The following is a 25,957-nucleotide window of genomic DNA, read 5'->3' as shown; positions in this document are numbered from 1 at the left end:
AAGAAAATAATAATGAATTCATCTTAATTCTAATTTTTGCATTATTACTGCACTAAACAGGAATATAACTTTAAGGGAGATATGAACGGCTTATCCCGTGGTAGTGTTGAATAAACAGACGTAAATCAGTAGTAGTTTTTTTAACTTTTATTTTATAACAACATCAAAGAATAAATTGAGGGCGTTCTTGGTTTCATATGTGCGTCGTGTTGATGCCGTATTCACTTGCTTACATAAAACCAAGGCTTCATTGGTCACGCGCCGTGTACGAATCGGACGCGGTTCCAAATCCGCAAATCCGTACGTATAAATCTCTAATCGATCGTGTAGCTAGGAAAGTTTGCACGGTCCGGCAAAATTAACGGTATCTGTAGTGTTGTGGGTCAAGTGAGTTGTTGAACAGGTATTATTATTCTGTTCGCAACGTTCGTCATCACAGCAAGGATTAAAGTTCACCTGTAATTATACTTGAGACCTTAGAACTTATATCTCAAGGTGGGTGGCGCATTTACGTCGTAGATGTCTATGGGCTCCGGTAACCACTTAACACCAGGGGGGCTGTGCGCTCGTCCACCCATCTAAGCAATAAAAAAAAACCTTTCCAGTTACAGTATGCTTAGTGCGAGTTTTTTAACTTTCTCGATATCGTAAAAGTTAGCTCATATTTGTATGGAATATGATCGTTTGCCTACGTTTGCCGCTACGGGCGCTGTTCCAACTGCATACAAAATGTGATTAACTTTTACGCAATCGAGAACGTTAAAAAACTCGCACTAAGCACACAGGTATAGCTAAGTTGTGTGTGGCTGCTGGTCGCAGCTCACCCGGACACGCGTCTCGGACGGTCAGCGAGCGTGCTTCAATAAAACAGAATCTAGCCAATTGGCACTATTAATTAAAACTAATTTTACATTTGCTCGGGCTTTTTAACAGTTAAAATATTATTTTTAATGTTTCGAAATCGAACATTATACAGTTCTCGTGGTCACGTCCAAGAAAACTGTAAAGTGTATGTAATAAACGCGTAGATTTAATTGTGTCCACCACTTATGAAAACCAAAGAAAATACTACATTGGCACCTGTTTTTCATTTCGTAGTGAAAACAAATTCAGTTCGCAGCTGTTTAAACAGATTCCTTGATGGTATATCATATTAAGTTATCACTACATAGTATAAAACAAAGTCGCTTTCTCTGTCCGTATGTATGCTTAAATCTTTAAAACTACGCAACGGATTTTGATGCGGTTTTTTTTAATAGATAGAGTGATTGAAGAGAAGGTTTATATGTATAATAACATCCATTAAATAGTGGAGAAATCAATAATAAATTACAGTTTCCGAAGTGAGCGCGGGTCGCTAGGTTTCAATAAAGCGGCGTTTAAATGATAATAATGAAATCAAATTATCACGATGTTTAAATACAGTACCATCCCAGTTAACAAGCCCAACATATCTTTGTTCTGAATGCGTGGTATCGGTCACAAAGTAAACTATAGATTTCCGAGACCGGAACAAATCCTTCCGTGCCTTAAGCTAACATGTTTACTATGTGGTAACGGCGCACATGGTGAAATACGAAACATTCCGACTCACAATAACCCGATATTAGTATCGTGACGTCTTTTATGCACATGTTTATTGCGGATGTGACGACCATTTGGAAAACATTTCGTGGAGCTAAATTTGATGGGAATAATACAATAGTTTGAAACGCTTGTATAACCATAAAAATTTTTGGCAGCGACTAAGCTATGCCTCTTCAATAAGTGATGGTAGCCACTTATGGCCAGGTGATATAATATAATACCATTACCTTCATTTCGACTCCGACATGCCCCGCCCTCCATCCCCAGTGAAGGGAGGAAGTCCGGCGATTTCCTCCTGACAAAAAAAAACACCTTCATTCCAACCTCAAATAAAAATTGTCTTTGTATGCATAATGAAACAAGAAATACTCGGTAGATAACTAACTTAATTATTATAAGTAATATGTACTTTACTATTATAATATAATACGTCGATGTCGGGAGGGACAAAGGAAATGCTAACTTAATAGTTACAGGTAGGTTAAAGGCCTTTTTTAATAACCCATGATTTTTTTTTATTGCTCGGATGGGAGGACGAGCTCACAGCCCACCTGGTGTTAAGTGGTTACTGGAGCCCATAGACATCTACAACGTAAATGCGCCACCCACCTTGAGATATAAGTTCTAAAGTCTCTAGTATAGTTACAACGGCTGCCCCACCCTTCAAATTGAAACGCATTACTGCTTCACGGCAGAAATAGGCAGGGTGGTAGTACCCTGCGGACTCACAAGAGGTCCTATCACCAGTAATCCACCATGTATCCGTCGCGTCGTTTCGGTTACTAGAGATATACAAATCTATCCTTGTGTCTTTACTTTCTTTTCAATAACCTATCGAAGGATAACATTAACTATTGAAGCTATTTATCCATTGTCTACTAAAGTTAGGTACGCTCATACGAATCGGCCCTACTCCCGTTTCAATATGAGTTTTGAAGTAACTTTTTGATGGGCAAAGCTATCTCTAGTAAATAAATATTCTTCTAGTGGAGCTATAGAAAGAACGTCTGGGTTGGTAGCGCCGATATTTTTGGTAGGAAACTACTCCCGTGGTGCCATTCTGGCTTAGGTTCGAAATTTTAAAGAAGTTATGTGTGAAAGTGTGTTTGTCTGTTTGTTTCTGTGTTTGTTTGTCCTCGTTTTACGTCGACACAAAGAAACAGATTAACATTATTTATCTTTAGTGATAGTTTTATCTTGAAAAAACATCTCATTCCGGGAAACTGTAATGAAACTTTTCTTTGATAACGCAGACGAAGCCGCGAAGAACGCTAAAAGTATACGCTAGTTGGTAAATAAATACTGATGTTTTTAATTACACGATCAATTGTATTACATAAGCACTGTCTCATACTTCTAACTGGAACGCATGAATGCTTTACCCCACAAATAAACAAGATAATGGTAGCTACCCGTGCGGGCTTGCAATACCAAGCTATCATCAGTAAAAATGCGATACAGCACATGTAACATTTTAACAAAACCACAGTAGCCCTTAGATCATCGCCCTTAGCACTCGAAATATATGTCTCTTTATTACTGACTTTAAATTTAACTAAAGTTAGCAGTTTCATAACATTTCGTCGGGGAATCCAGTCCCAGGAATTCGTTTTACTTAAACACACACCAGAATATACAGATGAGATTCCGTGTCCTGTACTTTCTCAAACGGAATGTAATGGTCAGTTTGTGTTTAACTAAATTCAAACATTAGGTACCTACACACGATCTTTCATCTTTTGTTTGGAATGCAGAAACGATGTTATTTCTTGTAACATTCATAAGTTTCTAGTGAAATTACGTGATTTAAAGTTTTAATAGTAATCTTTGGGAAACTGTTCGTAAATATATATTCAAAATCATAGTTTATGTTTGAGATTCACGCTCTGTTTTCACGAGTATAACATTTATTTACAAGTATAGGAAGTTACTTGTGTAGTCCGCATATTTTCTTGAAATAGAAACAGCTCAAACCTTTCTATATCGTGCCATTTATCTCTGTCCGACGATAAATACGGCGAGATTACAATCCAATCATTCATAATATCAATATTTAGCTGTATCGATATTTAATCCTTGCGTCAATGTAGCGTTTACATCGTTATTGAATGTTGCCAGGACAAATACATCGAACAGACACGAAATAAAATTATTAGGAGCAAAAGCCCGGTCCCCTGTCAATAATTCTGATTGGAAACGAACCAGGCCGCTCCTTGCCGTCAATGTTTTATTAGCTTTATTTATTCGCAGGACTCGTACCCACATTATTCCGCTGTGACCCCACGCGGCTGGATTATTTTATTCGCTATTATCTTTTGCATCTGACACGATTTTGTACTTCGTCGAACTATGTTTACTGTCAGCAATAACGTAATATACTTAATGCATATATGTATATAATGTTTATATTATTCACTTACAAAAAAACAGTGTAGAAGATTCTTCGACTATTTTAAGTTTCGAACCAAATTTATATATTCAAGATTTAATTTCTTGAAAGTAATAAAAACGAATTGTTAATATAAAAAAGAAATCTCTTAATTTGATATTCATTAATTATTATTTTTATTAAAATTATATAAAGGCTCCTTATATTAATGCGTTCGATTATTGAATAGATGAATGACGTAGCGTTATTAGGTACTTACTGAAGTCTATTGTTTTCGTGGTTCATAATGAATACGTCGTACGTGCGCTAGAAGCCTTTGTTTGGGATCTTTATTATTCATTATTTGTTTTTATTGTAACACGAGAATAATAAACGGGGCCGCGATTTTCGACGGGATAATGACCTAACTTTTGATGTAACAATAACGACCAGTGGCTCAAAGAAGATTAATGATTGCGACTGAGTTACTGTAATAGATACTTTATGGACAAGCTAATATGGAACAATATAGAGTTTTCCTACTTAAAAGAATTTTATTTGAAAGTTTAAAAAACAAACTCCGCCTTTATATTTAATAGATTTTTTCCGCGATTTTTGCGAGTCGTAGCCATAATTCAAACTACTTTATGGTTTAATATCGCGTTTTTATTGACACTATATCGAGTGGTGAAAGGATATTTGGTTTAAGCGATATTTTGCTTAATACGCAACATTTATCTTTGTAACTAAACGTGCGTTTTATTTGGTATTAGCATAAACAGTTCGATGTTTTTTTAATTGAACTCCAATTAACTTTACCCCTTTCAAATAGCTGAAGAAGTTTTTTTGTTTCATTTTTTATTATTTCCAATATTTTTACTTTAAATGGCTCTCCTGTGAAGTTGCAAAAATGTCTCTTAAACCAAATAGCCTTTTACCACTCGATATTATTTCCGTTGTTTCGAAAAATTTTGTTTCCGTGGTCGCGGACTAAGACTATTTAGTGTTGCTCTGAGCTTCGAAGCTTGTAAAATAATTTCGTCCCTATCGTTAACATTACGATGTGTTGTAATGGACCCACCCGGTCATGTCGTGGGGTGCGTTATCTGCGTTCAGCAGGGGCCCGTGATCACACGTCTCTTTACCACCCCCATACCATTCTGCCACGTAAAAAGTATAATGTTTGCAAAAACATGAACTTTGTTTTTTTTTTGTTAGCTTGGTTTGTGCCTACGAATACATATCAGCATATGGTCCATCTAATAGAGTAAACACTGATACTAATGGGCATTAGTCACAGCTCAGTCACCGTATAAAAACATAGTAAGCAGAACGACTTTTTAAAATTCTCAATATTAATAAAAAAAATCGAATCTATATTCTTATATATGTGAGAAAAGTTAAAAAAGGTTAAAAGTGTACTGAAACCCTAAGTTTATTCTAATATACGCATGTTAAATCGCCAATTTGACTAGCTCGTCCGCTCTAAGTTTTACCCCAAATAAATGAAGCTCAATTATTGCCACCCTTCAGAGCTTTTTTTTTTGTTATGTTATACCTACTACCTATATTTTAATTGTGTACTGTGCGAATAATTAATCGTACAGAGATTAGAATAGTTTATACGGGGTTCAAATTATGAAAATTTCAAAAGTGAGACGGTCGTTTTATAAGTTATCTGAGACTTGTGTCTCAGAATGGGTGGTGGAATTCATTGTGATCTCAACCAGTGGGTAACTCAACTCAAAGAGCAAGGGTAACCACTTAATATCAGGAGGATTCGTTGACTCAGGTAGTGCAAAAAAAACCTTTACCTTCTATTCTTTATACACCTTTTTAGTAAATTGAGGTTACATAAGTACTAGCTGCATATTAATAGTAAAAGGCTGGTAAGTCATTTATTTGATGTTATTTATTACATAATATGTATTTTACAATATGTATGATTTTATTCTCAATTAAAACTGTTCTAATTTTTTTATATAATATTATCCTCAATGGATTCTGGCTGTAATGTTTAATTTAAGTACATCAAATTACGTTACTCATACATCAACAGCGAAATCATTTCACAGTAAGTACACTTATTTCCAGTACATGTATAAATATTCGCGTAATCCAGCATTACTATCTTCGTTGTACGCGCCTTTGGGGGATAGTCTGGCCGCAGAGTTCATTTACTCTACTAGCTAATTCTGTGCATACGCTTCACTGAACGCCCTATATTTGTGCGATGCTTTTGTTTTCAACCCTCCATGTTTCTTTGACTTTATTTAAAATGCCGATTTCTGTGTTAATAGGCATGTGCATTTCACTTGCGCTTTAATTTTCAATTGGTTTTTTTTTTCCAGCAAATTATCTTTTGCTTTTATTTTGGTAATGCTTATGTTATTTTTAATGTTTTTCTGAATCACTACATAATATAACACAAAATCGCTTTCTCTGTCCCTATATCTGTCCTTATGTATGCTTAAATCTTTAAAACTACGCAACGGATTTTGATGCGGTTTTTTTTAATAGATAGAGTGATTGAAGAGGAAGGTTTATATGTATAATAACATCCATTAAATAGTGGAGAAATCAATAATAAATTACAGTTTCTGAAGCGAAGCGAAGGCGGGTCGCTAGTTAGTTATAAACTTTAATTTATATTTATTCATGTAAACAACTATTAATAGTCTAGCTGACGATACAAGTTCTTAAAATACCTAGATAAGATAAACATACGTGTTGAGAAGGAAAGTGATAAGACATTGACGTCAACAGTGTACTTCAAACCATATAACGACATATAATAATTGTATTTAATAGATAACTCGTAACTTAGTTGTCTAGACTAACATTTTATAACAGTCTAGACTTATTGTTTATGTCTTTGCGTGCATCCAGTTTGATTCTTTTTAGATGATTTTGCACGAAACGATAGTCAAAAACTTAACTTTCTAAACTTATTTTTTTAGGTTATTCCAAACTTATTTTAATTTGGTTTTTTGTTTTTTTGTTTAAATTGTTATTAGTTCTTTCTCACTCTTTCGACTAGTTATCAAATCTTATTCTTCTTTTAACACACAATTAAAAGGACAAAAAAAGATGGTAGGGCATGTCATTTCTTCCATGCTGATTTTTTAAAAACACGTAATGTACTCGCAGGGTCAACGATCTCGTGTGATGCCAGCTGTGTTTTTCGCTGGGGTATTTTCGATGTGCCACATGCGAAACCATAGTTTTAGGGTCGGTGATTTGAAATTTCGTCGCGGTGAACGACTCATTCCTCCTGAAGTTCAGTCCTCAACGAAGAGGACTAATTAGGTCGGCATGACCAGGGGTTGTCGTTAATGAAATGAGTACAACTTTGTGGGGCTCTTGCCGAGATTAGACACGAAGACGAAATGGTCCTCTCGATCCGATTTCAATAGGAACTATTCTACAAGAGGTTCTTGTAAAGGGAATATTTTGAATTTAAACAACAGCTGTGAAAAATATACCTAACGGTAGTAGAGTTCTCGAGAGATGAACAAAAGGGATTATTCAGTTTTAAATTCAACTGAAGTTCGAGAAAGTTCCGCAAACAGCAATCTGTTTGAAGCTAAACGTTAAACTGACGGTTTTATTTTAAATTTAGATTTAAAAACAGTACATGTTCGTTCCGTCATTGAAGACTGTTTTTTTTTTTTATTGTCTAGATATGTGGACGAGCTCACAGCCCACCTGGTGTTAAGTGGTTACTGGAACCCATAGACATCTACAACGTAAATGCGCCATACACCTCTAGATATAAGTTCTAAGGTCTCAGTAGAGTTACAACGGCTGCCCCACCCTTCAAACCGAAACGCATTACTGCTTCACGGCAGAAATAGGCGGGGCGGTGGTACCTACCTGTGCGGACTCACAAGAGGTCCTACCACCAGTAATTACGCAAATTATAATTTTACGGGTTTGATTTTTATTACACGATGTTATTCCTTCACCGTGGAAGTCAATCGTGAACATTTGGTAAGTACGCATTTCATTGGAAATAGTAGTACCCGCCTGCGGCATTCGAACGCCGGTGCATCGCTACATACGAATGCACTGGACGTCTTATCCGTTAGGCCACGACGACTTTAGAACTTCTTAGAGAGAATTCAGACTTCAGAGACTGTTTACTGAACTTTTCCACAGGGATTAAAAGTACGGTTTTTTTTTAAATTAATTTATGCGCGTTCCCCTGACGAGTCATTGTCAGAGACATTTTTTAGGCTTATTTGCTTTTTTGCCAATTTTATTGTTCGCTATTTGTATGTTAGGTTCGTATTTCGTTCTTTTATAATTTTCGTTTCTCTGATTATTCTTTTACATTTTGTTTCTTTGCCTGCATTTACTTTTTTCCGATACGTTTTCATTTTCACTTATCATTCTCATTACATTGTCTAAATCTGTTACATTTCTCATTGTACCTTTAACATAATTATTTTTACATATTATTTTTATTTTTATTATTTAATTACTAGATTACCATTTTAAAATTACATTATTATATTATGCATAATACCTTATTAAATTACATTATTTAAGATTTCCATTTTTCTTACAACACGTGTTTTTTGTTTATTCTAAAACTAGAGGTCGCTACGAGGATAAAAGTAAGGTTACAAATTTTTTGAAAACGTCGTAATCTATAATTTACCTATAACAAATATACTTTTTTACAAGCTTAATAATCCACATAAGAAAATTCCGTTTATTTATTATCAACTCTCATTAGTCTCGTTTGATAAATTGTGCAAACAGAAACACGTGGTAGGTAAACAAAAAGTACGAACTATGTGTGTCGTTGTGCCGTTGCATGTTCGCTCACAGCGGTTTTTGTGTAGATAAAATGTAAACCCTTTGCGGAGTGTCCTTTGTGGCAAGTAATACTTCAGTTTTGTTGTTCTATTTCAGTAAAAATCGTCTTTGTTCTTTTAAGAAAACAAGCCGTACTTGCCCGCTTCCCTGGGCATTTAAAATTAACATTATTATTTATTATCATTATTATTAGGGAGTACAACGCCCATATAAATATTAGCCTATCCATTAAGTACATGTATTTTCTACATAGATACCAAAAGTTTCAAGTCAATCGGATGCATGGTTCAGTAGTTATACCGGAACATCCGTAAAAACCACTGTAAATTTATAATATATTAGTATTTATGTTTTTTGTAATTTGAAACTATATGTGTTATATATGTGAGTATATAAACTTATGTGTGGTTTTAAATGACTAAATTAAAAAAGAATGTTTTGTTGAATGTGGGAAAATATACACATTCACGCCTCTTATGCTAAATCGATTGCTAAATTAGCGCCGCTTACATTATTCATCGGTAAATTAAACCCGTCGAAAACAAGCTAGCTCCACCCGAAAGTTGTTTGCGAATTTTTTACCGTATTTTTTTTATTAATACGTACTAAACCAATGAGGCCAGCAATTACGGGCTATTGTAAGTTCATGCATTGCACAATCGATTTGGCAAACGTCAACATTTCGATAAATGAAGAAAGAGCACAGTGTGCTTTGTGCGAATTATTTAACGTTCTCGATAGCGTAAAAGTTAACTCAAATTTATATTGAGTTGAAACGTTTGCCTACGTTTGCCGCTAGAGGCGCTGATCCAATTGCATACAAATCTGAGTTAACTTTTACGCTATCGAGAACGTTAAAAAACTCGCAATAAGCACACGGAACGGCTATTATAAATTTTGTGCTTTCTAAAACAAAAGTTTCACGTAGGCCACTTTAGATGCATACATAGTCTAGAATAGTTTCTAGTCAGTATTTTCTAAGCATCCCGGAGAAGCCGGGCTAAATATAATCCTGATACTGGGGTATTACGAAGCGTCGCCTTAGGTGTGTCGCCTCGTTCACGAGATTGTCTTTTAGTTTTCATCTTGCCAAATTGAACCTTGTACGACAACTCCCGATGACTTGGTTTTAGTTGAATATTTTGCAAAATAAAATCGATTTCGTTGTTTGTTGAGCATTGTTTGCGGAGAGGATTTGTATCGGTGCTGTAATCGCAGTCTTACGAGACCCTGTAACGAATGCCTGGATTAATTTGGTCATTATTTTTTCCTCTTTATAAACAGTTTACGATTATATCGCTGAGGCGCTAATATCCGGTCTCAGCCATAGCTAATTTAAGACTGAAGTATGTATTAAACTATTTTGAGATTTAACTCAGGCAGGAATAGGATACAATCTCAACTAGTTTGTATTCATTTCCGATATGAATAAAGTCACATAAGTTCTGAATGGTACCGACTGGATCAAAAGCTCTAACATTTTTATTTTACGTAGATAAAGATAATGTATTAATTTAGATGTTATGTATATTTGCATTTCGAACCGTTAATGTGTACAAACCTTTACCGTGAAATCATAGTGAGTACCCATCACGTCCCGCTGTTACGTGTTTTGTTTTAAACATGAAGAAAGTGTATCAATTAAATCGCTTAGTAGGACACCGATATACGTATGTACAACGCTTCAACGTCGTCCACAAACTCTATACTAATCTAAATACCTACTACGAATAAAGATTTGACTATGCTTCGCCTGTGAAGATATTATTTCTTCTCTGTTTTTATCAAAACAATAAAGTAGTCTACTTTTTAATGCTCTAGGTAACCTGCCCCTGTTTTATTTCGGTCTTTTTATTTATTATATCCGTGATTTTATAGGTGCAAACAAAATTGAATTGTCTATATAGTTTAAAAATCAAAAGACATCCTTTAATAGTTTCTTCTTCTATCGTTCCCTCACTACTGAGGATCGCGACCATATGCGACGTTCTTCCAATGTGCTCGATCATGGGTGGCATGGACTGCATGGTACAGACTACCACCGAGTGCTTCTCTTGCTAGATCTGACCATCTGGCTGGTGTTCTGCCCACGGCGCGCTTGCCTTCTATTCGACCCGTAATTATGAGCTTCTCTAATTCATGTCTGGGAGACCGCATGATGTGTCCGAAGAAGCTCATAACACGTTCCCGGCAGATGGAAGAGAGCCTTTTTCGGATGTCTAGCTGCCTTAGAATGGACTCGTTTGTTCGCATGGCAGTCCACGGTATTCGCAGCATAATCCGCCACACCCACATTTCAAAGGCATCGATCTTTTTGATATCCCGGCCTTTAATAGTAAACAGACTTAAAAATTCAAACATTCACTTTTTTATATGTATGACCTGCCCTGGTCAGTGTAGAATTAATGTAATGTCATCGTTTCTTGATACGTTTGCAAATTATTAAGTCATGTCTTAAAGTTGATGATGATGTGGCTTTATAGTCCATAGCCATATGCCCGGTTATGTATGCATCCATATACCATAGGTTGTGATTCACGTAGATTTGAGAAGAGTACGCGTGTATTGTGCATACAATGGCATGTTTAGCATGTTAGTATGGGAACAAGGCGCCAGCCATAGCTGTCTCCCAACGGGTCCTGTTTACACTGCAATATTTTATTTGAAATTTTCCACGATGCTGTATTAAGTTAGAAAATTTTAAAATAAGGGAGGTAAATTTTCACGAAAACCTTTATAATTCGACAAATATTATATGAAAAGTATACTAAAAATGAAATATTTGATATAAAATTGTTTATTTCTATATCATGTTATATTAACGCATTGTTCATAATATACTTTACCTGACGCACATATGGCCTGGCGCACAGAAATAGCGCTGCCTACGAAAATTACTTTTATTAATGCCGCATATGATTGTATTATATCGACCACCATCTCTCCTGTTTCTGCCGTGAAGCAGTAACGCGTTTCAGTTGGAAGGGTGGGGCAGTCGTTGTAACTATACTGAGACCTTAGAACTCATATATCAAGGTGAGTGGCGGCATTTACGTTGTAGATGTCTATGGGCTCCAGTAACCACTTAACACCAGTGGGCTGTGAGCTCGTCCAACCATCTAAGCAACAAAATAAATTAAAAAAAACAAAAATTTACATATGGGCTTATTATAAGTTCTACTGAAATATAAAACTAAGTGGTTCATATTATTTATCATTGTTGTGAATGCAGAGTGACAAACGCAAGGTCACCGCCGCGCCGGATCTGAATTATCTTGGCGCCTTGGTCATCCTTATAACTCTCAAGCCCGACATTTAAGATTCTTTGTCTGTTTTCACTTGAACTTTAACTGATAATTCATATTTGATTTAATTCGCCCAGTATATTCGTATCAAATGATGCGACTTATATTTAGTTTCAAAACAGGCAATTACGAATCTAGAACATATTCAAGAAAGATTCATCATCAGTATAATAATCTTCAAAACTATTGTGCGTTCAAGCTTGAAGCATTCTTCTTTGTCGTATCACTCTTGTAAGAACGGTCGTGGTCACATCAATAATACTGAATGACTACCACGATCGCTTCAAGCATTAGACAATCATTCATTATACATAATTATTGATTAGCCCTCACAGTACTGCCGACCGAGAAGGCTGGTGGTCGTGGCGCCGACGACTGCTGGTCCGGCGTCCCGAGGGGGAGGGTGAAGGGAGAGATGTGCTCCGCACTAGACGCTTCAGTTTCCCCAATTTGCCTTTTCATGAGCTCTGTCTCATGCGAGGTTTGGACGTTGGTTGTTGAGCGACAGGAGGTTTTAGTTAGTTCGACTCCGACATGTCCCGCCCTCCATTTTTCCTCCTGAGCAAAAAAAGCCCTCACAGTAACCACATTATGCGACCGAGCGAACCAAAAAACTTGGAATTAATTTTCTATAGACATGTCTTTTAAATCCCATTCCTGAAGTAAATAGTTAGATACCCATAACTTTAAATGTAACATAGAAACCTCATTTGCTAACTATACAGTCCATTCCACCCTTCGAACCGCAACATACGTATATCCCTATCTATCCCACTTTAGGATATATTAGGAATTACTGGTATTTGTGGGTACGACGAGATGCAGTCAGCTCGGAAAATAAGGTAAGAATACTTTAGGACGATAAGGCCGCCGCCGCATACCCGATAGCAATACATCGTGCATATAAATAGGTATTGTGTTTAGCCCATGGTATATTTATTTGTTATTTAAAACATAAACATATTATTAGAAAAACAAAGTTTTTCGTAATTCTTGGACGTCAAATTTAGGTATAGCTATTTTGAGATGTATCCATAATTACGTGTGTATTGAAACATTAATCATTTTTTATTTATTTGTCACCTTGGTAGTCAGCCTCATGTCGCTCCTGGTCTTAAGTGAGCGATCGGAGCTCATAAATACCTCATTAAGAATGCTGCTATATCAAATTAAATTATCTTGATCCTCTCTTTCATAGACATGGCCATTTTAAGGCAAAAATGGCTATGTGGTACCCACCTCTAGCGGCTTGCAGCATACGACCAGTGCAGTGTCTAATTATATAATATGCTTCATTTAATAATATAGAATAAGCACTCGATGTCAACGGCACCTGGTTAATGTGTCGTTTCTATTTTAGTGTAGCTTGGCGGTTCGCATGCATGAGGGCCCTAACTCATGCCATGCACCGTATGCGTCTATTTTAGTCACATGTTTGCTGACTAGGAAAACCTAAGCCTGAGTGACGGGTGAGGAAACGTACCTTTTAAAGTATAATTAAGTTAACATAAATAGCTTAACATAAGTATTTCATTAAGTATTCAGTAAAAGGGTTGAGCCGTTTCATTTTTCGGTAGTGTTGACAGATGAAGAACAATTTTTTGCAATTGCTATAATATTAAAATACGTTCCAAAATCGACCCCCGAATAGTATTGTTTTCTGGATGAAAGGTACCCTACTATTTCCTTTTCGTACCCCTGACAACATGTATGGAAAATATCATAATTATTGGTTGTACAGTTAAGAGATGTCAGTTTTAATACTGACTCATTTATACAACAAATACTTTTTTAATCATTACTGATTGGTAAAATAAATGCAAATTAACTTACATGGACATAATATGGCTTTTTAAGGAGGCTTTAATTTGTCAAAATTGTTTGCCCTTAATCAAAATAAAATGCTCATATGGTGTTTATTATAATGAATAAAGTATCACACTGTATGTTTCGTCCATGAAGTATAATATGGATAGCTGATGTCATGACAGCTGTCGATTGTCGTGACCAAATACATTCCTAACCTGTAAACAGAACCTTTGTAAATCCCAATTGACCGATACTACAAAACTATTTTAATAATATAACTAAATTATTGTAATTACATATAAATACATTAGTTAGACGTTTAATAACATAATGACGACGCGGTGGGTTCCTATTTATTCTCCTGATTTCAACTTTGGTGATTCTCTTGCAAGACGATAATATTTAATTATTTTTATAAGATATTTGTGTACTTTTTAATGACACTTTTATTCAATTTACATTTGAACTCAACTGAATCCTTGATATAATTTTCAAATTTCATGTGCTATTTGGACACCCTACTGACAGGGAAATGATATTGTTACCGGCAGGGTTAAAGTTTCGCTGTTTACTTGTATGCTACCCAAAAAAAAAAAAAAAAAAAGTACAACATGCTTATATTGCTTGTATTTCATGATTTAGTATTCATATTGTATAATTATAATAATTGTAGTATCTGGCATTGAAAATAATCGATAGCAGATAACGAGGCGAGTGGTCGTCTTTGAATATCCAATTACCTGGGCGTTGCGATCTCGCGTTTCTGCATATTTGTAGCTAGTAGGTATAATAACATTGATATTGATTAATCGTTATCATTCAGTTCGTATATTTGCGTCAAATGACAATCCTGTTTTTAATGCCGGGGCACCGTGTAATGCGCTTATTTATGAACGCGGTACACTTTAGTACAATATATTTACAATAGGTAGGCAGCGGCTTGGGTCTGCCCCTAGCATTGCTGAAGTCCATAGGCGACGGTAACCACTCACCATCAGTTGGGCCGTTTGCCTTGCGTTTCGTCTACCTGTTAAGTTATAAATAATTGGGCTCATATTTTCAATTATAATTGAAGTTCTACAGAATCAAATGTTTTTTAAAGAGATTATTATGATCTAAAAAAAGTAAAATAGGTTTGGATTATTTAAATACGAATAAAATAATTGTACGATGTTTACGAATTATGCAATAAAATTAGGATTTCTTATTTACTTATAATACCTATGTATAATTAAAATATATAAAAATATAAAAAGTATATAAAACGTAACATTTCTTTCAACTATAACGAACTGCTATTTAATCGAATTAAAACATACTTTATCCATAGATTGCAATAGAGACTATTTCAACTTTCTTCATTCTATTCTGTAATAAGTTATCGTCATTCAGTAAATTAGCTATATAGATTATGTTGTTTCATAATAATAATTAACAAACGCTTATTTAAAAATGTATGGAGATTAGTGAAAAGCATTTAATCTCGGCGGTAAGTATCTGGCGTCTGTTTAGCGCAGCATCTAACAGTGCTGCGTAAACACAGTTAAGTAACTTGATGTTTATAGTTTACCCAGTAAGTAAACGCTCTTGGTTTGATTCACAAATTGTAAAGGTTTAAATAAAATCAATGGAAGACCATTAAATTGTTTTTATAGTGTTCGTATTGGATGGGTCTATAGTGCAAACAAAAGTTATCAAACATTTTAATAATTTTAATATTTTCTTCATTAAATATTAGACTACTGTCAAATGGAATAATAATAAGTAAACCAATATAAACATTTGATACACATTCACAAGAAAAATCGAAATAATAACGTGCGTCTTAACTTACCCTTGTCGAGCATGACTGGCATTTTTATGGAGTGAATCAGGAAAATCTGTCATCATTGTGGACGCACGTGTCCAGCATGAGCTTCAAGAGATTACCCCGCCGACGGCTTTGAGTGAACCATATGCGACCCTCAACGAATATGACAAGGGAATCTGACGATTAATGTAAACTTAATGCGTTATTTCGTTCCATTCTGACTCCCGGACAGAGTTTTGTGGTGGTACTTTCAACAAACGAAGTAATGTAATCGATAGTAAAGTAATAAGTTGCCGGTCGTTAACAATAGTAGGTTTTAATATTCAATATACGTTATTCATGCATAACATGTTACACAATAGCCATTCCGATGTATTATCAAAATGTTATATGCGTTTTCATAGTAACGAGTAAGTGATAAAATATCTATGACGTATGAAATCGATACGTCTTCCGCATTAATTTACTGAAGTACCTCCTAATTTAGTTGAGGATAATCGAAGCGTCATTATTTTTAATTTATTGATAATGTTATGTGTGTATTATATATACATTTTTTTTTTAAACAATGGGTTTTGTTAGTCGAAAATAAGGTGAATCGACAAATACCGCATCGAAAAATTACAAAATGTTGTGCGCGATTAAAACTTAAGTAAGATTGAAATGTTATTTACCTTTTGAATTTAAGTCGTAAGTCGTTTCGTACATTTTTAATTCTACAACATTAATTTCTTTCTACTGAAACAATTAACAAAAATAAGTTTAAACTAAAGAGTTTGTATGTTGCATAAAAAAAGAATTTAATTTATTGGCAATAATGGTATTATGTTGGCATATATAGCTATATTAAGCTGTGAAGACTCTTTAATATGCCCGAAGCGAGCCTGCAATTGATATCTGTCTTGTGGTCCACTGGAGCGCGCCTATCGCAGATTGGAGTGGCTGTCGGCGTCACGTCAGACGCAAAGTGTTGTGTCCCCTCCGCGTGAATCGATCGCAGGAAAATAACTTACTTTATTTATACGACAAATTTTTTCCGATTATTTAATGTATGGTCAATCGTGACGCGCAGTGAAACTTGTGATGCGGTACATTAGCGCTGCTGTCGGTGTCACAGACGAATGAGTAGGTACTTTGTGCTCTGACCTGATACTTGAATTAATGACATGAAATCATGTGTAGCGGCATTAAATGATGTCTATGAACTCCAGTAACCACTTAACACATCATTGTGCTTAGTGCGAGTTTTTTAACAGTTGAGTTGGAACGTTTGCCTACGTTTACCGCTAGGGGCGCTGTTCCAATTGCTTACGAGTTAACTTTTACGCTATCGAGAACGTTAAAAACTCGCACTAAGCACACAGGTGGGCTGTGAGCTACGTTTACCCACCTAAGCAAAAATACCACAAAATATAATCAGAAATATTAACTATATTTCCATTCATGATTTGTTTGTTGACAGATCCCCTCGCCGTTTGGACACAGTGCGTAATTTAGTAGCATGACTTTTGTATTCTGAAATTCTTTTGTTTAAATTTTAGTGACTTAGATTTGGTATCAAGTTACGCTTAAAGCTCGTACACGTCACGACACGAACGTTATCTCGGGACTTGCGGTCAAAGTTTAAGTGTCTATTCTTCCGTGAATATATACTTGATGGGCGTCTTGTGAGCCACTACCCTGCCTATTTCTCGTGTAAAACAGTAATGCGTTTCGGTTTAAAGGATGGGGCAACCATTTTAATGTCAGTTTTACTGAGACTGAGAGCTCATGACTCAAGGTGGGTAGCGGCATTTACGTCGTTAATGTCTATAGGCTTCGGTAACCGGCCGATTAACACTATGATGATGGTGACTTCAAGAAATTAACATCCAATGCTTTCGTTTTTTGGTTAATTTAAATTTACCTCCACCACCAGATTTTAAAGGTCATTTGACAACTTAATCATTTCACTAGTTGCAGAATGATAAAATGATAATTTGAAAATTTTATTTTGCGTTTTCAATTATAATATATTTTACAACACATTCATCATTATCAGTATCATCATTATGCATTTTAAGGAAGTATTATTAATTTCGACGATATATTTCAAATCGAAACGGATAAATCAACCACAAAGTATCGTGACGGTTCACGCAACAGTCATTAGGTTGTATAAGCAAACAGATTGCTTTAATTAAAACAAGTGAATCATGCAACTGTTTATTTCCACGATTTCGACAGGTCGTTAGGTCATCATTCAAAATCGGTTTTGATTGACTACCGTGTCTAACATCTCTCAAACTAAATAGTTTGTGTTTTTTAAAAAGCTTATGCAATTTTACCAGTAGACATACTTTTCACTACGCAATAATATAACACGAATATTTTAATGCAATATACTTACTGCGATGTCTGAGATCTATTTGGCTGCGCCCTGTCTTCCTAGAATAAGTGACATTTAATCTTTTCTGGTGGACATTACAAAAGACGACTAACAATAAGAGATTCAGCAGAAAAGGGACAACAATATTCTTCAGGATTCTGACAGTACACTGTGATTGCCAACAGACATTTGTTGGTATTGTGAGCGCGCAGGCATAAATACCAGTATTCTAAATCATTTTCCGAGCAATGCTTTTCGATTTGAAGTCAGTATGTAGTGGAACCGAAAATTTTGCGAGCGATTAGTCGGTAGTGGAACCATTACTCCATCAACAGCAATAAAAAAACTAAGCATCAATGTAAAAACAATAGTATTAGGTACGTTCAGTAAGACAATTGTCTATGATATGTACGATAATGATAGCCATATAGGAGCGACAAGAAGACAGGCGATCTATCAAAATGCCAACGCGTCTTACCATTTAAGATTATAGGTTCCATATAGAATAACTACTGTAGGTATATGTTTATCTCCTTGATTGATCTATGAAGTCCTAAGATCCAGTATTACGCATGCTTTTATGCGTGACTTGAGCTAAGCTTGTATTATCGTACCATCGTAACAGGGGGGCAAAGTTCATTCGTACTACACGCTACTAGTTTCTTGAGATAGTTGGATGACACGTGCCATCCTGTTCTGTGGAAAGAAATGAAAAAGGACAGATTTTAAACCCTTTGGTAGCTTTGACGAGTAGATTGACAATCCGAATGTTGTTGTTCGAAACTTGTATACGTATATGCTAGCTTATCTTTCACATATCGTCTCAGGCTTTGGTTGGATGTTTTTTATTGTAGGATAATTACAGCTAGGTTTTTTTCTTTTAAGGTAAAGAAAACAGTCTTAAGAAGTAGGTCGAAGCTCAGCTATGCTAGGGGTTTGGTAATGTCCATTAGCTTCGGTGACAACTTCAAGTGGTCTGTATGAGTCTCCGCCTTTAAATGCTCTTTCAAAATATTGTAGTTTGGCTACACTGCTACTAATGCTTAACACGTTGGTAAACTACAGCTGTTCAATTAAAAAAGTATTTTATTCGACGAAAGTGCAAATTAAATTGAGATATAAATACTTTTTTTTTATCTGATGGCATTTTTGAAGTTATTAGGGAGCGAGCATGATGAAGTGAGAGCTTCGTATCTATCGTGTAACAGCAAAGATGTGTGTATCCCGGAAAGCTTGCGGAGGGTGGCAAATACTTTTATCCCATCGAGGGATGTTGTCGGGGGGATGAGCTGTCTCGGATTCAGTCCAAACAGCGTTTTTACTTTATGCTGATGCATTACGAGGCACGATTCTATTCGTTTATGTTATATAATAAAATATCTTATGCCGCGTGATGGCGTAGATGATAGGTATTTTTTGTTTCGTTTATCGGAGTTCAACACAGATTCCATTAATTGGTATTCACTACGGTCCAAATATATGAAATAAGAAATAGTGGATATTTTTGTCTATATAAATCAATAAAAAATAACTTATGATTCGTGCAATAAACCAGCCTGACCTGTCGTAAAATCGTAAAATGTTATCGTGGAATAAACATAAAATATATTGTAAATTAGTACGGAACTTGTTATTATGTATAAATAACTATTTAATAATAAAAAATGATAAACATTTGGCGTCACAGGCTGTGTTTAATCAGACACAGTGCTCTGGACTGTTTAAGAGCTGCTGTGAATGAGCCAAAATTGTTTAAAGCTCTCTCGAGAGTCGCAGTTCCGTCTCGACTTTAGCGTAGGGCTGTGAACGTTTGCATTCATTTGGTTAATCCACTCGACGCTGTGTTCTCTAATCCTGAACCAATAGAGTTTTATAAGTCCTAATAAAATGCATGAACATTTAAAGTAGAAAAAAATATATCCAAAGCGGTACAGCAACTTTTGCACCTCATTTGTTGCACACAAATTAGTAATAACCTCCTTGCTGTTGCCACGAAAGATACACGAATAGCCACAATCTGGGTGAAATTTCGCGAATCACACAAACGTAATAAACAGTTTTATGCTTCGATGTAAAAGAATCGGATGATTCTTTTACATCGAACCTCTTGTGAGTCCGCACGGGTAGGTACCACCACCCCGCCTATTTCCGCCGTGAAGCAGTAATGCGTTTCGGTTCGAAGGGTGGGTTAGCAGTTGTAACTATACTGAGACTTTAGAACTTATATCTCGAGGTGGGTGGCGCATTTACGTTGTAGATGTCTATGGGCTCCAGTAACCACTTAACACCAGGTAGGCTGTGAGCTAGTCCATCCATCTAAGCAATAAAAAAAAATAAAAAAAAATATGCACCATACACCGCGTAGGTGTTCGGTGCAGTTGTGCAGTTATTGTACGTGTTAATAGTGAGTTGGACGTCTGCCAACCAGCCACTAGACGACGCGAGCTACAAGTGTCAAAAAACGGGCGTTCACCATCACCGCACGGCAGACACATAAATTAATTGGGAAACCGAAATTTGAAAGAAATTTAAACGAATACCTAACTAATATAGTTTTCGAACTGAATGAAACGAGAATTGTAAAAAAAGTCAACATAATGTAAAGTTGTAGAAGAAATATTAAAATCGTATATTGCTCGATTTGCGTTTTATAAAATGCAGAGGAAAATTACATCACTCAACCCTCCAGTCTGTCCTCCTCCCGGGGAGGTCCTTTCATTTCGTCCCCTCAGGTCCGCCTATTCTCATTGTTCCTTTACAGATATTTTTTAAAGCCTGCTATAAATACTATTGGCCATCTCTATAATTTACATATTCAATTTATGTTCACAGCGTGGTACTTTAAATAGGAGTGTTAAGTGTTTTAATTTTCGAATTACTAAGAGATAGATAATCTTCATTTTTATGGTATTCATAAAATAACGAATTATCATATTAATACCGATGTACGAATGTTAGGAGACTGAATAGGCAATCATTAGGATGGGAAAGTGGTCAAATGTCGGTTGTTAGGTAAGGTGCGTGGGCAAATGGTTGGGTCGCGTAGGTGTGGATCATCCTTTTGTTACAAACCTGCATATTCAAAACCTACACTCGGCAACAAATATAAAATACATTACGAGTCAGCAGTCATTGCTTAGTTAGATGTTTTGATTGTAGTTTTTTATAGTCGTGGTTTTCAAAATTTCTAGAGTATAGGAATGGGAACACGATTTGGGAACTGTTTCAGAGCTGTTTTATTTAATTATTTATTTTAAAAAATTGCTATTTCAGTGAAAAGCTAAATGTTAGGCATTAAAAAACATTAAGACATTAAAACCGTTTCGGAATTATGTAGTTTTATAATTATACAACCAACAGAAAAAATATGTAATAACGAATTCAATCCTCTTAAACGAGGAATATTAAAGCACTTTCTTATAGTGAAATACACTACAGAATAAAATCTCACACTAAATTTTAAAACAATCAAATGTCGTCATAATAGTGAACACTAATACAAATCAATTGTTTGAATAGTACTTAGTCCATTGGTACAGTATCTAAACATGTCTCAGACTGACTTATCTCGACAGGCGAGCATTACTTAAAGTACAGCTGTGTGTAAATGATAATGACTACGTGTGTTTTTATCGATAAAAATTATATGATTTTTTTATTAGACATTTTCTTAGATCGAGATACTCGTTAGACGTTGTTTTATCAGCCCTAATTGGCTAATAAAGCCATTAATTCTTTTTCAAAAAATAAACAAGACTATGCACTAACAACAACGCATTCGATTTTTTAAACTCTACCAATAAACTGTTGATTGATTACAAATGTACCAGTTCATTTACTTAAACATAAATTGATGTATAATTCAATAATTAAGACACTATAAGGCGGATAAGGTAGGCAGCAGCCTGTCTTGAGGGATAAGATCGATGTTTCAATTCAATTGGGACATCGGCTGTCAATTCTATCTGGAAAACAACAGTTCGTGGCAGAAATAAGCAGAGTAGCACTATATAGAGTACCAATATCCGCACAGACATAAAATTGCATTGAAATCATGTAAATTTAAAGGACTTATCCACTCAACCATATAGGTAACAGTTCAAATAAAAATAAAAACCTTGATATGTTTTTTTATATACATAATACACATATTATGTAACACACACCTGTACAACCGAAATATAAATCAACAACAACATGTATCCATCGAGCATCGTAACGTATCGTATAAATTTGCATCTTTTTGGTTCACTTACAAAGATAAATCATGTAATTTAAAATAACAAGCAAACTTGAAGATCGCCAAATTCCAATTAAAACTTTTATAATTTTTCGAAGAAGCCAATTATATCGTTTGACTTCAAAGGACGAACGTTTCAGATCAGTAACATCGCCCATTCATCTTTCGCGGTAACTAACCATTACCGTGTGGAAATCGATGAAGGAAAAAATTGTTTAATTATAATAAAATAACAGGCGTCTAGACGAATGGCGCCTCGTCCCTGCCATAATGTCGCACGCTAGCAACTGCACCGACATTATGTGACTATTTTCAGTCCGCAACGTTTCCTGGTTCATTTGTTTTAAAGCTGTTCTGAATGACAGGCATGATTCTCGTCATGTTTGGTTATATTTTCGAGTTGTCCTTTTTTCGATAAATGACTTTTATCGGCGCCCTGTCACTTTAGTTCGCATCATTGATATGATCTTCAAGTTCTATTTAAACTAACTAGAGGTCCCGCAGTAGTCGAAATTCGACTATAATTAAATGGAATTATAAGTTTGTACACTATTATGATTGTATTTTATACTTCTATAATCATAAATTTCGCCAAGGCTACACTATAAAAATATTAATAAAGACAAACAATATTGAATCTATTCTCAATTTGACCACAGACGTCAAGAACAAAAGTTTGACAATAAATAGTATACATGCGTGTGTGCGTCAAATACATGGTATATAGTGTGTGTAATGTTTTCTTTATTGATTTAATGTATCTTTTATGCATTATTTTAAAAAAATATTAGCATTGTACACTTCTTCTCTATATTCTCTATAAGTGTGGAAAATTTCATACTCCTCCGTCCACGCAATTTTCGTAAAAAGGGATACAAAGTTTTTGCTTCACGTATTAATATATAGATTTTATAAAACTTAATAGGTAGGTACTAAATGCGTAAATGCGAAAGTGAGTGTTTGTTTATACTTACACGTCTTATCTACTCACCGATTATTATGACTGGTTGACATTTTATCATTTCACGGGTACAGAAAGGACATAGGGTACCTTTCATCTAGATAAAAAAAAATACTATTCCTGTGGGATAGAAAAAAATAGGTTTAGGCTTAGGTCCGACTTACACAAAACCTCGGATTGAAAAAATTGCATCATGCTACCTGTAGTATCTTGGAAGAAATACAAATAATTTTTATTTATTAGAGCTAGCATAGATTTTTTTGAAAAAGTCATGCATAATTTTCTCAACCGCTTTCATACATAGTGTGTTTATGTTAACGCCAAATAGAAGCACATACAACATAATTATATTGTTTAGCAGCGTCCTACAATAATACTTGTTCTGTGCTTAAATTGGTTGACCAAATTACCATTAAAGCGAACGAAGTCGCAAGTAAAAAGTAGCTTAGGTATAGGTAATAATCATAACTAATAATTTGAAATTGTAGTTTGAACACTATTGCTATTGAATTTCTGTCGTTGAATCCTAGTTAGAAAAGACGGTCTAGCAATAGCTTGAAGCGACGTCTAGAAATGTACAAAAATATGCTCCACTTTTGTGAAGTTCCTCGTATGTCCTTGGCGCATGCGCTTTGACCTCTGTCGTACTACATGCGACCTTCCTAGGTCGCCCCGCCATTCAGTCCCCCGTTGGCTCTCATTGATTTTCAACACTATCACATGGCAGAGCTTACTCGACCGCGAAAATTTACCATACGATTGATTTGTCAATATTAGTGGCACGTGGCAGCAATAGAAGTACAGAAAACTGAATCGAATTGCAAGGTAACGAACGAACGAAGTTATCCAGTCAACCATTTTTGGCATCAGGCTTAGGAGCCTGCCGATTGCATGTAACCAAATCTCCAAACTATATAAATTTATTAAACAATAATTTTGTTGTGGTTTCAAACATTATTTATTATTTACTAAAGATGTTTGTGAATTCTCTTGTTAATATTTCGTCTTGTTTATTTGTAAAATAACCACAAAACCGTAGCCGTTTACGACATTTCTATTTTGATGACAGATTCAAAGACGAGGACGGAGAGTAGGTTGTGGTTTAGCGAAGGTTCACTGTCCCAGAAATACTAAGTAATGTTTGTTTTCCTTTTACTTCTTGAAAACAAACGTAGCATTGCGAATTTGTAGAATCAGAATACAAGAGGAAATCATAGTCGTTTATCTTTTATTTTATATTGCTTAGATGGGTGGACGTGCTCACAGCCTGGTGTTAAGTGGTTACTGGAGCCCTTAGGCATCTATGACGTAAGTACACCTTGAGATACAAGTTCTAAGGTCTCAAGTATAGTTACAGCAGCTTTATACCGTAACGCATTACTGCTTCACGGCAGAAATAAGCAGGGTGGTGGTACCTACCCGCGCGGACTCACAAGAGGTCCTACCATCACTTAAGTTTACAAGTATGTGTAGTTCAGTTGGTAAATCAGAATAGTTATTTAAAATAGCTGTTATTTATAACAAATACTACGTAGTCATCAGAAGAATAGTAAGTACAACGTAATATATGATTAAAAATGTCTGTGTTATTCTAAAATATTGGAATCTAATCACATTTCATAGTCATGGTAGGCCGTATTGTGAGCCTAAGCCTTAACATTTTGCGTGTTTCCGCGGAGCAGTCATGTGTTCCCGTTTAAAGGGTGGACGAGTCTTGATACTTTATTACTATTACTATATTCATACTTCGACTTGTCTAAATATGAGTAGCGAGCGCCACCCTGATCAGCGTCCTTGCTGAACTCTTCGCTTGCGATATAGGGCTCGGCGGGTAAATTAAATAGACACAGCCCACTGAGTTTCTCGCTGGATCTTCTCAGTGGGTCGCGTTTCCGATCCGGTGGTAGATTCTACGAAGCATTGCTCTTGCTAGGGCCAGTATTAGCAAAACTTCCGGTGTGAGCCCCAAGAGCTCACCTACACGGTAGCGTAAAGCTGAAATAGCCTCTCAAGACTATCAGCATAGGGAGGGGAAAAAAGCCAGCAACATTCACGTTGTAAGCCGACGGACCCCGTTAATCAAAACAACAAGCGTAATAATACAAGTTGAGGTACTTATGCACTATCAAGTGGGAGGAGGTAACTATGTTATCTATCATAAATTCAGAAGTTTACTTTAAAATTAATTCGTATAATAATTCCATGTTTAATGAAACATTTATATAAACAGCTGTAGCTAAAATTGGCAAGAAAGCTGATAAAAACATAATATAGTAATAATAATAATAGCTGTTTTTTTTTAATTTAGATCTCTTAGTGAATTGGTTTTATCGATCATTAACAGATTAAGTGTAAGTAAGATTAAATGTGTCGTTAAGACGATTAACGTGGGAATCAAATGAGCTATGTTTACAGGAGACCAATGTTGATGACTGCATACAACAAAACTTAAAAAATCTCGGTATTGCTACTTGTGGATATTTTTTCACAATATTATGTGGATACTGAAAGCACCACAAAAGATAAGAAATGGATGAGCGTTAGGCGGACACACACATTTAATAAAACTGGGTCTGAATGGCTGACCACAAGGCGCCAATAAAACGAAACAAATGATACAATGGTCCCCGATATAGTGACGTGAATTAACCTTAGAAAATGACCTCACACGTGGATAGATCG

At 35.5% G+C, this 25,957-nt stretch overlaps 1 protein-coding gene across 2 annotated transcripts in view; it reads left to right on the top strand.

Annotated features, from left to right (window-relative positions):
- Positions 1–25,957, top strand: part of LOC101739797 (breast cancer anti-estrogen resistance protein 1) — a 67,132-nt gene that overhangs the window by 27,861 nt on the left and 13,314 nt on the right. The gene's annotated exons all lie outside the window — the stretch shown is intronic.

This window comes from Bombyx mori, chromosome 11 (genome assembly GCF_030269925.1).
Source record: "Bombyx mori chromosome 11, ASM3026992v2".
Classification (NCBI taxonomy): Eukaryota; Metazoa; Arthropoda; class Insecta; order Lepidoptera; family Bombycidae; genus Bombyx; species Bombyx mori.
This window is presented reverse-complemented; position numbering and strand designations above follow the sequence as displayed.